Below are 12,964 nucleotides of genomic sequence, written 5' to 3'. Positions count from 1 at the left end.
AGGATTGTCCAGAACATATTTCCGTCTCAGACAATAAACACACGTGTTGTTCCAGTGTCTATTTAAGCAAAGTAAAGGGAGCAATAGGGTTTCTGATTATCTAAGAATCTATGTTCTGTACAGACGCAAGACTTAGTAACAAAATTGAGGAGCAAATATCGATTTTAAAATATATATATTTATAGTTAATTGATGTCAGTTGGAAATCATACACATACATTGTATACAGTACTTGAACGCTGCTTACCACACACACAAAAAAGTGATTATATGTCAGCATACTGGTCTGTACAGTGATCATGATGAAAGGTACTGTGTATATTGAAACACTTATTACTCATTTATTTAAGTATTACTTGAGGGAAACGATTACCTTTTTTATTTCTACACAGAGCAGCAGATGTACCAATTTTGTACAATGAAGGTGAAATCACTCAGAAGGGAACAGAATTACAAAACACTAGCCGTGCTGAATAACTGCAATACTTCCATGCAAAAAAAATGTAAAATGTCTAAAAGAAGAGAACCTATTATGCTACTGCCTGTTTTTTCCCATTCTCGCTTCATAGACACCAAAGCCTGTCTGGCCAGACAAAACAGACAGTGCTCCTAGATAACACAGAGAAATGTTGTCTTCATTGAATGAACATAGTAAGACTGTTTTCTCTATGACAGCAATAATACTACAGTCTGAATAGCTTCATTACCATTTTATTCAAATTCATTAGACCTCATATATGCCAAAAAGTTGCTGCATTGTGGCATATGACTGGGAACTATTGAGTATTGTATTATTTATGACATTAGGTCAGTTTGATTTTCTTTAGTGACTGTGGTATTTCAGTTTTTTAGCTATGATATTACATCAGTGTGTGCAGCATTATAAAGATCAGGATACAAATCAAGAAAGATCTAGTCAGGGGTAGAGAATTGTGACGGACTCGTTCCCCCCATTCCCCCCAGTTCCACCACTGCAGGCATTTACCTGGGCCAAACCATCCTATATAAAGTGTTCTTCATTTTTTATATACTGTATACTGAGTCTCAGCTGGTGACTGGTCAATCAGGGAAGAGTGTGTTGTCCCAGGCTAAAAGAGCACAAGTCGGTAGGTAGTCAGTCAGACTAGCCAGCTCTGTGACAAGAATTAAATCTGTGTGGCTGCACCTTGACCACAATCAATTTTGGTCTTCAGATTCTGCAGCAGTTCTGAGAAATACATTAATGAGGCGAGTAGCTTATCTCCTCACACTGGTAGAACTGATGCCTATAGTTGGATGCTTATGATACTTCTTTATTGGGAATGTTTTGGCATTTTGGGTATTTTCCTAAATGTATTATAATATTTTAATATATTATGTATATTAATAATGTACCTGAAGTCGTGTAAAAACATGACAATAATCAACAGACCAATCATATTAATACAATAACACAATGTAAACTCAATTCTTGTACATATTAAAAAAAAGTTGAAGAAACCTTTTTCCCTAGCCAAGGCTAACATACCACGGGATTTTATCATAACAATATAAACATACAGGAGACTTTTTTATAGTATTCATTCAGAATAACACTACCTTCCACGGTTGGTTTCTTATCCCAAGGTGACAAGACAATTATTCAAGCAAGAATGATTTGGAATTAAGCTTCAACAGCATCTGTACAACTCTTACTATTTCCTTCAAGCATACAGATAGGCAACACTATCCAGAGAAATGCTAGGAAGCGTCTCTTTTATTGAGCGAAAGATTATCTTTCATTTTTCCAGTGTAAATATAATCATTGCAATCTCCTTTATTCCCCCCGTCTGAAATTGATGATTGTTATTGACTTTTTCTTATAAGAAGAAGAGTAATTGTAATTCACTTTTTCTTCTCAGATTGTCCATTTTTCTTTTATCCGTGGAGTGAAAACAATTCAAGACCATAGGACCATAATACTAATGAATAAATCTGTAATGCAATGTAACTTTAAACAGACACAATAATGGGCTACCAGTTGGACAACAGACCTTTTCTATCAGACAACACATTCCACTTGTGGCAGTGATTGTTTCATCAAGTAAAACAGTGTTAGTATCAATACCTCCACCATCGATGTACCTATTGCCTTCTATTGAGACAGTCCTCCATAGTGTAAACGGGTTAGTTGGCCCATTAAGCAGAAGCGGACTAGGGAGCCTATGGTCCTATCTGCCCCCGGTTTTGTGGCATAGAGGCTGTCACCTTCTCAGACCTGCAGCCATAAGTCTACTTGTCTAGGCCAGAATATGTCACATGCCTCAAAATAGCACCTTCTGTGGCTTTACTTTCCCTTTAATTGGTCTACGATATAATGTCTTCCATGCTAAACATTTTCTTGTAAAATAATAAAATTGTGTGGGATTCATTTGTCTGTTCCCTGCTCTTCATATGCAAATCAGTATCTTCATTTAAAACAAAGAAGAAGCTATAAAAATAATCACATTCAAATTTGGAAAAAACATGAAGAAATTTGTACAGTAAGAAAAAGCACAAACGCTCATGGAAAATAACTGTTTACTTAGAAGTATCAAAACAGTAATGGTTATATTGTCCATTTTAATTTTATTTTTAAGAAATGTTTCCAGAAGCAAATTCTGGAAGAATCCTAATCTTTCCCAAAATAATAATAAGTGCATTTTATAAGGCAAGTATACATTTTTGTACAAGTATGAATATATTATGTATACCTGTTCAGGTGAAAACTGATATTGTGTGTTGATTACAAATGGAAGATGTTATAAACAATAAAGATGCTGGTGCAGACAACAGGGCTGTCCAAAACCAGCGGGCAACAGAGGCTCATGGTTGCAGGTAGTTAAGTGGTTAACCCCAAACTACAGTAGCCCCCTCCATTATCATTAAGCTAGTTCCACTTTTACTCTGCCTATGCCACTCCCCAAATCTATCTGTTGTTTTATACATAAAATTTATTTTTATATTCACCGATCAGCCATACGATTATGACCACTGGTGAAGTGAATAACACTGATAATCTTATCATGGCACCCATCAGTAGGTGGGATATATTAAATGATGTTAGAAGCATGAGAAATGGAAAAGCGATTTTAACAAAGGCCAAATTGTGATGGCTAGACGACTGGGTCAGTGAGCATAAGAACTGGACCACGGAGCAATGGAAGAAGGTGACCTAGTCCGATGAATCACGGTGCAGGAGCGTCGCTTACTTGGAGAACACATGGCACCAGGATGCATCCATGGAGGCCCCACCTTGCAACTTCCAGGACTCAAAGGATCTGCTACTAACGTCTTTGTGCCAGATACCACAGCACACCTTCAGAGGTCTAGTGGAGTCCATGCCTCAACGGGTCAGGGCTGTTTTGGTGGCAAAAATAGAATAACATACACAATATTAGGCAGGTGGTCATAATATTATGGCTGATCAGTATATGTGTAGAACAGTGGTCTTGTGCTACAGGACACTTTTAGGTTGAATTCAGCCTTGCTTGTTTGTGTATTTTGCGGTCATTCACTGTTTTCCATTTTACTTTTAGAAGGATATGGGACTAGATACTGCCAATTTTCCAATTATGTAGTTGGTAACATAGACGAGAAACCCAGTAATAGCCCACCAGTGACATAAAGTGGCCATTAATCATTCCATACAGAGATCTACTTTATACAAAGAATAAATAAACACCAATCCATACATGTTTATGACTCAGGAGAAAGTGAGGATTGGGAATATGCCATTGCTGAATATTTTTAATGCAGTTGGATCGATTTAATGGTGGCCTTTTGTGGTGGTCTGGGAAGAAAGTTCAGTACTACGTCTTAATTGTAATTTGTATGTCCTAAGTGCAAAGGGAGATTTCAAAAGTTTATGTTTGTTGTGTTTGTCATGGTGACAGCTACAGAACACATGCCTTTATTTTGAGTCAATCAGCCAGACACAAGGTCTAATCCGCTGCACAAAGAGAATAAGTATACAAATAAAAAAGATAACCAAGATTACACATACAAAGGGATTATGAACATAGTTATATTCCAATACACTTTGTACTGGCAGATTAAGTATCACCTACTAGAAATCTCAAAACAAGAAAACATATAGCTCTACATAAGCTCTTAAAGGAAAATCTTATTATTGCCTGAGATGATGGGAGTTGTCATCAAAAGTACTGCCACTGAAGGGTCACAAGTAGCTTGCAGAGCTTCAATATTGAAATGCTGCTCAGAATAATGAGCCTCTGAACTAAGGTCACACCTGACAGATGAAAGAAGTGGATTGATGCATCACTACTGCTTGTGCCCTTTGAGTTTCAATACACTTGATATGTCAGATTCTTTATTTATTTAATTTTAAGAAATATTAGCGTTTAACTCTTTTGCTTTATTACCTTTCCTTGCGCCTAGAGCAGTATTTCCCTTCAATTTTCCAGCACAGATATGTAATAATGTCAAGGCTGATTATTTGCGTTTTAATAATGCATTGCTATCATAAGGTATCTCATAGAGTACAGTCATCCCGCTTTCAAAGTGTTTGAAAAATAGAGATGCATTACCTAAAACAGTTCTCCTTTTACATTTTTTTTAAATGTAAATGCTTATGTGATCTGCGATAAAAGAAAGGATTTTCTGCGTGCATGATGCTTCCATAATATTTAACCTTTTGAGTGCCATACATGGTTTTGCAAATTGCACCTAATAATTGAACATTTTAATTCCATTAATTGTCATGGAATCGATGTTTGCATGCCAGGCCTCAGTGCGCATTTCTGTCACCCTTTGATTAACAGGATAGTGTTATTCTTTTTCCATTGCATTGTTCTCATCCAGAGACCGTGTTATATACTGGATGTGAAAGGTATATGGCACACTCCTTTCGTGCTAATTCTGCACAGCTTCTTTATTTCCTTGTCTGTTTGCCCCATTAATTCGCGGTTGTGCAGGTGAATAAGGAACGGTGGCAAGACGAGAGTTTAAACTCATTACCTTCAGTAGCTTCTAGGGTATTTCTGTTACAATACTCATTAATCATTTGCAAGTTCATTAATTAATTACACAAGACAGAAAAATACGTACTAAAAGATCTCCTACTAATTTTATCCAGACTTGGACTGCCTTAAACATAGCCACCAAGGCACTGTGCAACTGCAGACAAGATTTAAAGGGACTATCATACCAATAACTTATACAGAGAGTAGTTCAAACAGAATGAAATGAATAAATAAAACAACAGCTGTAGGTTGTTAGTAGAAGTAAACCAGCCTCTAAACAGCTGCTATATTGCCAAAAGTCCCAAGAATGTATGCTGTTAAGAGGAAGTTTCTATCTTTGTTACAAAATATAAACAAAGAACTCTCGACAACACACAACACTTGAATTTTCAAAGTGTAAAAATATATTTGTCAACAAAAACAAGGCACTTGATGCCTAGGAATGACAGTACCTGACAAGTCATGCACATCTCCACATGCTACCGAGTGAATGTTTCTATAATTTTTGGAAAAAATAAAATTCACAGAAAAAAACCTCTGATCTTTAAAGGGCCACCACACTATTTCTTTTTTTTTTTTTGTAAAAATCTTGTTTTATTCCTTTCCAGACAGGACCATTGGGGTCTGGGACAGACAGCTCGTTTTGGGATTGAACCCGGGTGTGACCTATGTAAACAGATATCAGATTGTGAAAGGGGGACACCAGAGAAACATTTTGCATAACACAGGCAGGCTACCATTGGGACTTTGTTATTTAGAACAAAAAGAGAAACAGCCATACAAATAAACAATCCTTTGAAAGTATAAAATCATCTTCATATTTGATGCAAAAGAATAAGCAGTGCCTTCCACATGGTCAAAACATGGAAACTGTAATTTATTAGTCAATTGAATCACAATGAACCAATGTGATTCACTGAATTTGATGTTTTATAATTTCACAGTCCCTTGATTTTATTTATTGATACTGATTTCTAACACTATCAAGTCACTACAAGAGATAACCAAACATTTGGTTTGGTATCCATATTTGGAACAGCTGTCAAAACTTTCGGAGGGCAGCTAGAAAAGAGTTCTCAACTAAGCTTGGGTATTGCACAGTTTGGATGGTCAATAAAATGTTGTCCCTACAATGGAACGGCATTCTTATAGTTGTTGAAGGCCATGGACATTTAAATGCCCTGAAGCCTCACAATCAAAAAGAATCAAAAAGACCCATGTGTGGCATTACTTGCCCATGTGCGCTGTCTGAGTGAGGTTTTCCTGAGCCTGGCTTAGCTGAGTCTGGCAGTCTAGTCAGTTTGGGCCAGCAGAGTATGTAAGAGAGGGCCTCTACTGTCTGTATCTGTCATTTCTTGCTATTTATTCTGTGGCATCTTACATCTAGTAAATTTATATTTAAATGTATATATATATATAAACATTTATATGTATATTTAAATGTGTACATTTGAGAGCATGCAACTGTATGTGTGTTTGTGAGCATGGATGTATAAATATGTTTGAGCATGATGTGTAAGCATCTGTGAGCATGAATGTAAATGGGTAAAGGTGTGAGCATAGATGTGTGCGCTTTGGTATTAAAGACCATCAGGCCCAGGGAAACTTAGCACCTTCTTTTTGTAGAGGACCAGGGGACATAACAAAACCCTGCCCCTCAAACCCACCCAAGCTCAGGCAGTCTAAATAATTGTTTCAGATAAAGTCTGAGTGTTTGCTATATACATTCCTACAATGCCCAGCATAGATGATATGCAATATGTTTATGGTAGAAGGGGGGAACTATAGAAAAACCTCCCATAACAGTTTATTACTTATTCCACCCAGATTGTACAAGTGCCCAAAGGATGACATCAGAGAGTTGTGGGGCCCAGCTTGTTGGTAATCCCCACCTGAGCCCACTCCTCATAGAGAGAAGTACCCCTCATGATTCACCTTGGTTTTTCATAGCGGTTATCAGTTCTCTTCTATTATTAATTCAGGGCTGTGTGTTATGGACTATATAACACGTAGTAGAATAAACAACCAGTGGCTTCTACTATAGTATGCACATCTGAGGTTTAAATAGTCAACCTGTTGGATCATGGGTGTCCACAGAAACCAAGAACAAACTGACATCTCTCGGTTTAATTTAGTTAATTAATGTATCAAGCATCATTTTTTCCCTAATGGCTATTTTAGGTCAATAGGTCACATGAGGTATGTCTCCAAAAGTTGTATCTGTTTCTATAGAATAAAACCATATTTATATATGTAATGGTTTTAAAAACCTAATAGGATTTAGCATGGTTCACATTTCTATATAACCATGCCAGAGAAAATAATTTAGCACTTACTTTATTTTTGAGGATAATGTTAGAAACAGCAGCTCTTGGAAAAAGCCAAGGAAATGTGCTTTCAAACTGTAGCTGAAAAATACCACCTACAGTTTCAATCTATCTTTGTCTGTCAAAGAATGCAAAGCTTCATATTTATGATTTCTTATGTATATACTGGTATAAGAGAAGTTTTTTGTGAATATAGTTTTCTTTGAATGTTGTCTTCCATGCAAATACATAAAAAGTAGTTCACCAATAAATCTGTATGGCGTGAACTATGTTTCACTGTAATGATAAGGCAGGCATTACGTGAAAAGAATAATGAGGTTAGTCAAGCCTTAGAGAGCCTTGACTTCACACACTATGCAGTATATAGGACTAGTTTTCATTTAATCAGGATTGCTTTATACTCCTAGTCTATCCCTGGTTATTGCACCAATCACTATTATATTTTGGCTAGGTTTAGGACTAGTACTATATTAGGACTATTACTAGTATAGAATGGCAGTGAATGGGGAAAAAAATCACAGATGGGGCTCAAGAGATAGGGGAAATCAAAGATAAATAAAAGGACTGGAGGGGTGAAAATAATAATACTAAAACAGCAGGTAGACCGTAGGGAAAGAAGCATGCCCATATCTTCAACGGCAGATTCCTAAATTCATTGATATAACACCACCCGATGCACTACTCAAATCTAAGCTGTCTGCCCACCACAAAAGTAGCATGTAACCCAGAGTGTATTTCATGTTCAAATGGACTAAAGCTTGCCGTCCAAGTCAGGTCCCTCAGTGTTGTCCAAGTTTAGTTCCAGAGTGTTGAGATACAGCCCTAAAACAAAGAGTTGTAAGATTTTATCACATCTCTGCCTGGCCAGGCTAAGCAATGAATTCTAGGCTTTGTCTGCCTCTGCCCACATGCTTTTCTTTGTAAAACATTTTTTTGGCTTCTTCAAAGGATAGCTTAACATGACTTTGCATTGTCAGATTACACCACATATGTTGGGTCAGTTAAGTGCATTTCAGATCACATCCAGTGAATGCCATTCAAAAAACACCTAAGGCATAGGTGCAACCATAGGCGCAACCTAAAAAGCATAAAAGGCATACACACTCCCGTGTTGCTGCTAGAATGATAATGACCAAAAATACACAAAACAGAACAAGAATTCAGCGCATACCCAACAAACACAAATCGAAGCCATGACGATTGGAGATTCCATCAATCTATATGGCCATATATTGCTTAGTCCGCCACTCTGTCAAAGTACTCCAAGTTTGGTGAGTCCTATCTAATTTTTCATGGCTACATCGCTTACCAAGGAGCTGTAGGACCACCCACAACTTTGGCAGGTAGGCCTGGCCATATCCCGCAAGGGTAGGTTTCATGTAGCCGGGCCCAGGTATGCTGTTCTGTCCCAGAGAGCCCCACTAAAGTAGAATGAATAATTACACATAATACTTTATTAGTACTTTCATATGTATTCTTTAAAAGACTTATAGTAAATAAATATGTAAGCACTTTGGGGAGAGGCTGTAGATCCAGAGCGGCAGCTCCCTTTCTTCTTGTTATCCAAAAACTGAAGCAGCCAATCAGTGAAAAGAAGGGGCTCCTGGTGAAACCAATAGAAGTGCTTTCAACTTGGTCTCAATAGACCTCTGGCCATAGTGTTTGCCGAGTCAGCACTGGCGGTAAGCATATCAGGTGCAACACATCTTCTGCACGGAAAATAACTGGGGTCAGACAAATGTGCAATATTGGGAGATTGTACAATATTACACATGTTAAAGTGCATATGATGGCTGGAGTATTCCTTTAAAAACACAAGTTTTGTTCACCTACATTATTTGTAACTATTTTCTCTTAAACCATAAAAGCATTATTTACCTAAAGAACCTGAACATTCTTTTTCTTCAGCACTTGCTGTTTTACGTTCGTATATATATATCGTTTTTTAGATTTCCTTTTGTTGCTTTATAGTATGAATTTACTTTACACTTCTACAGTTCTTGTCTCTCACATTTGCCTGTTATTTTAAAATGGATCAAAGGCATGATCATCAGATTACACTTCCAAGCTACTCTTTTTCATTCATTTTAAAAGTGTCTCATTTATAATTAGCTGTCTTGTTAAAGTACTTGGTTAGTATAAATCATTTCTTTACTGCATAGCCTAAAAGTGTCACAGAAATTTCACTCTTATAGAGTTCATTAAAAATAGAATGCTACTTCTGTGCTTAGGGATTTTAATATTCCCACAGAGTTCTGCAAAAGGTGCAGTAAAACAGGTTACACCAAAGAAAAGAAATTGGCATTTAGAGAGATGTACAAAATAAAGATAATGCATAATAAAATAGGTTATATTTTAGTCTTTTCTTACACAGCTTTACATTTCCCACATTTATTCATATAGAGCAGCGGCTCTCTACCTGTGGGTCGCGACTTCTTTGGGGGTCGAACGACCCTTTCACAGGGGTCGCCTAGGACCATCAGAAAACACATATTTCACAATATATAATTACATAATTTTATGGTTGGGGGTCACCACAACATAAAGAGTTGCGGCATTAGGAAGGTTGAGAACCACTGATATAGAGCAATCTAAAAAATAATAATAAAATGTGTTTAGCATATTGTGATATATGTAAAATAGTAAAATGTCCCCCAAATGTTTGCATCTGAAATATGTATGCCCCAGATGTTTGTTATATTCAAGTATTTACAGCACATGTGTTGTGTTGCCCTTTGCTACATAGTAGTTCACAGCCTGAGATAATTAATCAGTCTGTTGGAACAAAGTATAATTTGGACACACTTACCTTCATCCTTCCACTATACTCAGCGCAAAATGAATGGTATTGTCTACTGTGTCAAGGAAATAACTGATGGGAGCAAACAAAAGAGCTTCCAGTACCCTTCATTACAACATGAACCCTTACAAAGGGTGATATGAAAAAAATGCAATAGGCAAAAGAGGCTGCCTTGCCATCTAACAATGGTTATGCCCCACAAAGCTCCCTTTTTCAAAAATAAGGGCATGAAACTCCAGTAGACAGGTCAGACAGGGATAGGGCCAGTGTGAAAATAGAGACTATGTTCTACAACCATGACTCCACATCATTTGATAAAGCTTAAAAAAATGTTGGCATGATGTACTTTAATATGAACTGCATTATGATGTGTCTACCTCAGGATGAATTGAAAAAGACGAGCCTTCTATGAGGACCCATAACATCTATTATGGCAAACATCATTCACCGTGAAATGGAAATACAAGGTTAAAAGTAATCAGATGCCTCTGATGTATCACCCTTGACAGCATCCAACAGCTACAACTTGCACAACACTTTTTACAAGACTACAAACCTTGTTTTAAAAATTGGTCATGGTTATTGGTTCTAGAGCATAGTAAGCTCACAGACTTCTTTTTAAATCGGTAAAATTATCTGATTCCAATTTAATGTAGATTACCTTATCTTGTTGGTTATCACTTCTTAACCATGTTCTTGATTTTTGTTTTTAGATTTACACGTTCCATACCTAACCACTCTATTGTACTTGTGTAGTCACTACGGTCAGTACAGGCTTAAAGTCTCTCATCTTGACCCAAGGAGTAGTCACTAAACCTGTATGCGCTGATTTTTATATTTTTTGACATTTATTTATTATCACAGTCAAAGTGTTTTTTAAGTAACACTTTTTTGCCCCAAGTTAAAAGTAAGTCATATTTTGATTGTTAATTCAATCTAACCATACCTCAATTTCCCAATTTACAATTATTGTGTACTACTAGGTACAGTGACTAGAACCCCCCTAGTGATTTTCTTACAATGTTATCACAATGCCAGGCTAAAACTATAAACTCTTGTTTTAGTTAACCCTATCTCTAAATAAACCTTTCCACTATATTATGTGTCACCATTTCCAATGTAAACCACTGTCTAATGATTTTCTCACAACCTTATCTTTGTGCAAGACTAGAGATATAAATTTTAGTCTCTCGGTTAATACTTTCTCTAAATAAAGCTTTTTTTGGAATGAACAGATTAGTAGGAATATAGTTTAAACACTGCTTTCCAACCTTTTATTGAGGTATTAAGATCACTAATTTATACAGGCTAGGGAAGAACACATTAGTAAATATTCCTTTTCTTGTCCTATCGGCATATTTCCTACTAATGGAAGATACTGAACATCTAATTGCTAAATTAACCTATATTACCCAAATATTCGATTTAAAGGAAACCCTTACAAAAAATTACTGCAGTTTTTCTGAAGTAATACTGCAGTTTTTTGGACATGAAAAAACTGCAATACTGGACTTTTACTGCAGTATTACTGCACATTTACTGCAGTTTTACTGCATTTGTACTTCACTGTACTGTACTATTACTGCACATTTACTGCACTTTTACTGCATTTGTACTTCACTGTACTGCAGTTTTACTGCACATTTACTGCACTTTTTTTTTATATTGCAAACCTACAGTTGTACTTCAATGTACTGCAGCTTTATTGCATTTGTACTTCCGTACAAAAATAACTGCAGTAAAACTGCAGTACAGTGAAGTACAAATGCAGTAAAACTGCAGTAAATGTGCAGTAATACTTCACTAAAAGTGCAGTATTGCAGGTTTTTCATGTCCAAAAAACTGCAGTATTACTTCAGAAAAACTGCAGTAATTTTTTCGTAAGGGAAATTTTAGTGCCCCGCAAACAATAAATTACAACAATGAAGCACTTTATAAGTACTTTAAAATGCATACTTTTATTTAAAAATACCGTATTTGCCCGAATATAGGCCGCACTTTTCCCCCCCACTTCCAGTCTTTAAAGTGAGGGTGCGGCCTATATTCTGGGTCTAGCGCAGGAATGCGCAATTCTTAACGCCCGACGCCCGGGAACTACAGTTCTGGGCACCAGGCAGGCAGCAGGGTTAGGATACAGATCCCCTGCAGCGGTGCAGGGGAACTGCGTCCTACTCTCTGATACACTCAGACAGCCTCCCCTGCCAGCACTTCCCACGGGGGGGAGTGCCGGTATGGGAGAATGTCTAAGCGCATCGCGCAGATCTTCACCGGCAGCAGCGATGCGCGTAAACAACCTCCGCTGCCGGCACGTCTGCACGATGTGCTTTAACAATATCCCTTGTCGGGAATTCCCATGGGGGAGTCCCGGCAAGGGAGATTGTTAAAACACGTCGTGCAGACGTGCCGGCAGCGGAGGTCGTTTACGCTCGCATTGCCGCAGCCAGTGAACGTCTGCACGATGCGCTTTAACAATCTCCTTTGCCGGCACTTGCCACCGGAAGTTGTCTACGGGTATTGCGTAGATGTCCCCTGCTGGCCCCGCAAGACACCCGGGAGTCTGCTTTGGTAAGTCGGGGGGCACATCTTGGGGGCAGAGTGGCAGCATATCCCGGGGGGGGGACAGAGTGGCAGCATTTCTCAGGGGAGGGCAGAGTGGCAGCATATCTCGGGGGGGCAGGTTGGCAGCATATATCGGGGGAGGGCAGAGTGGCAGTATATATCGGGGGGAGGGCAGAGTGGCAGCATATCTGGGAGAGGGCAGAGTGGCAGTATATATCGGGGGGAAGGCAGAGTGGCAGTATATATCGGTGGGAGGGCAGAGTGGCAGCATATCTATTCTATGGTTTTTTACTAAA

The sequence above is a fragment of the Spea bombifrons genome, chromosome 4, assembly GCF_027358695.1.
Source record: "Spea bombifrons isolate aSpeBom1 chromosome 4, aSpeBom1.2.pri, whole genome shotgun sequence".
Taxonomy (NCBI): Eukaryota; Metazoa; Chordata; class Amphibia; order Anura; family Pelobatidae; genus Spea; species Spea bombifrons.
Note: the sequence above shows the minus strand (reverse complement) of the source record.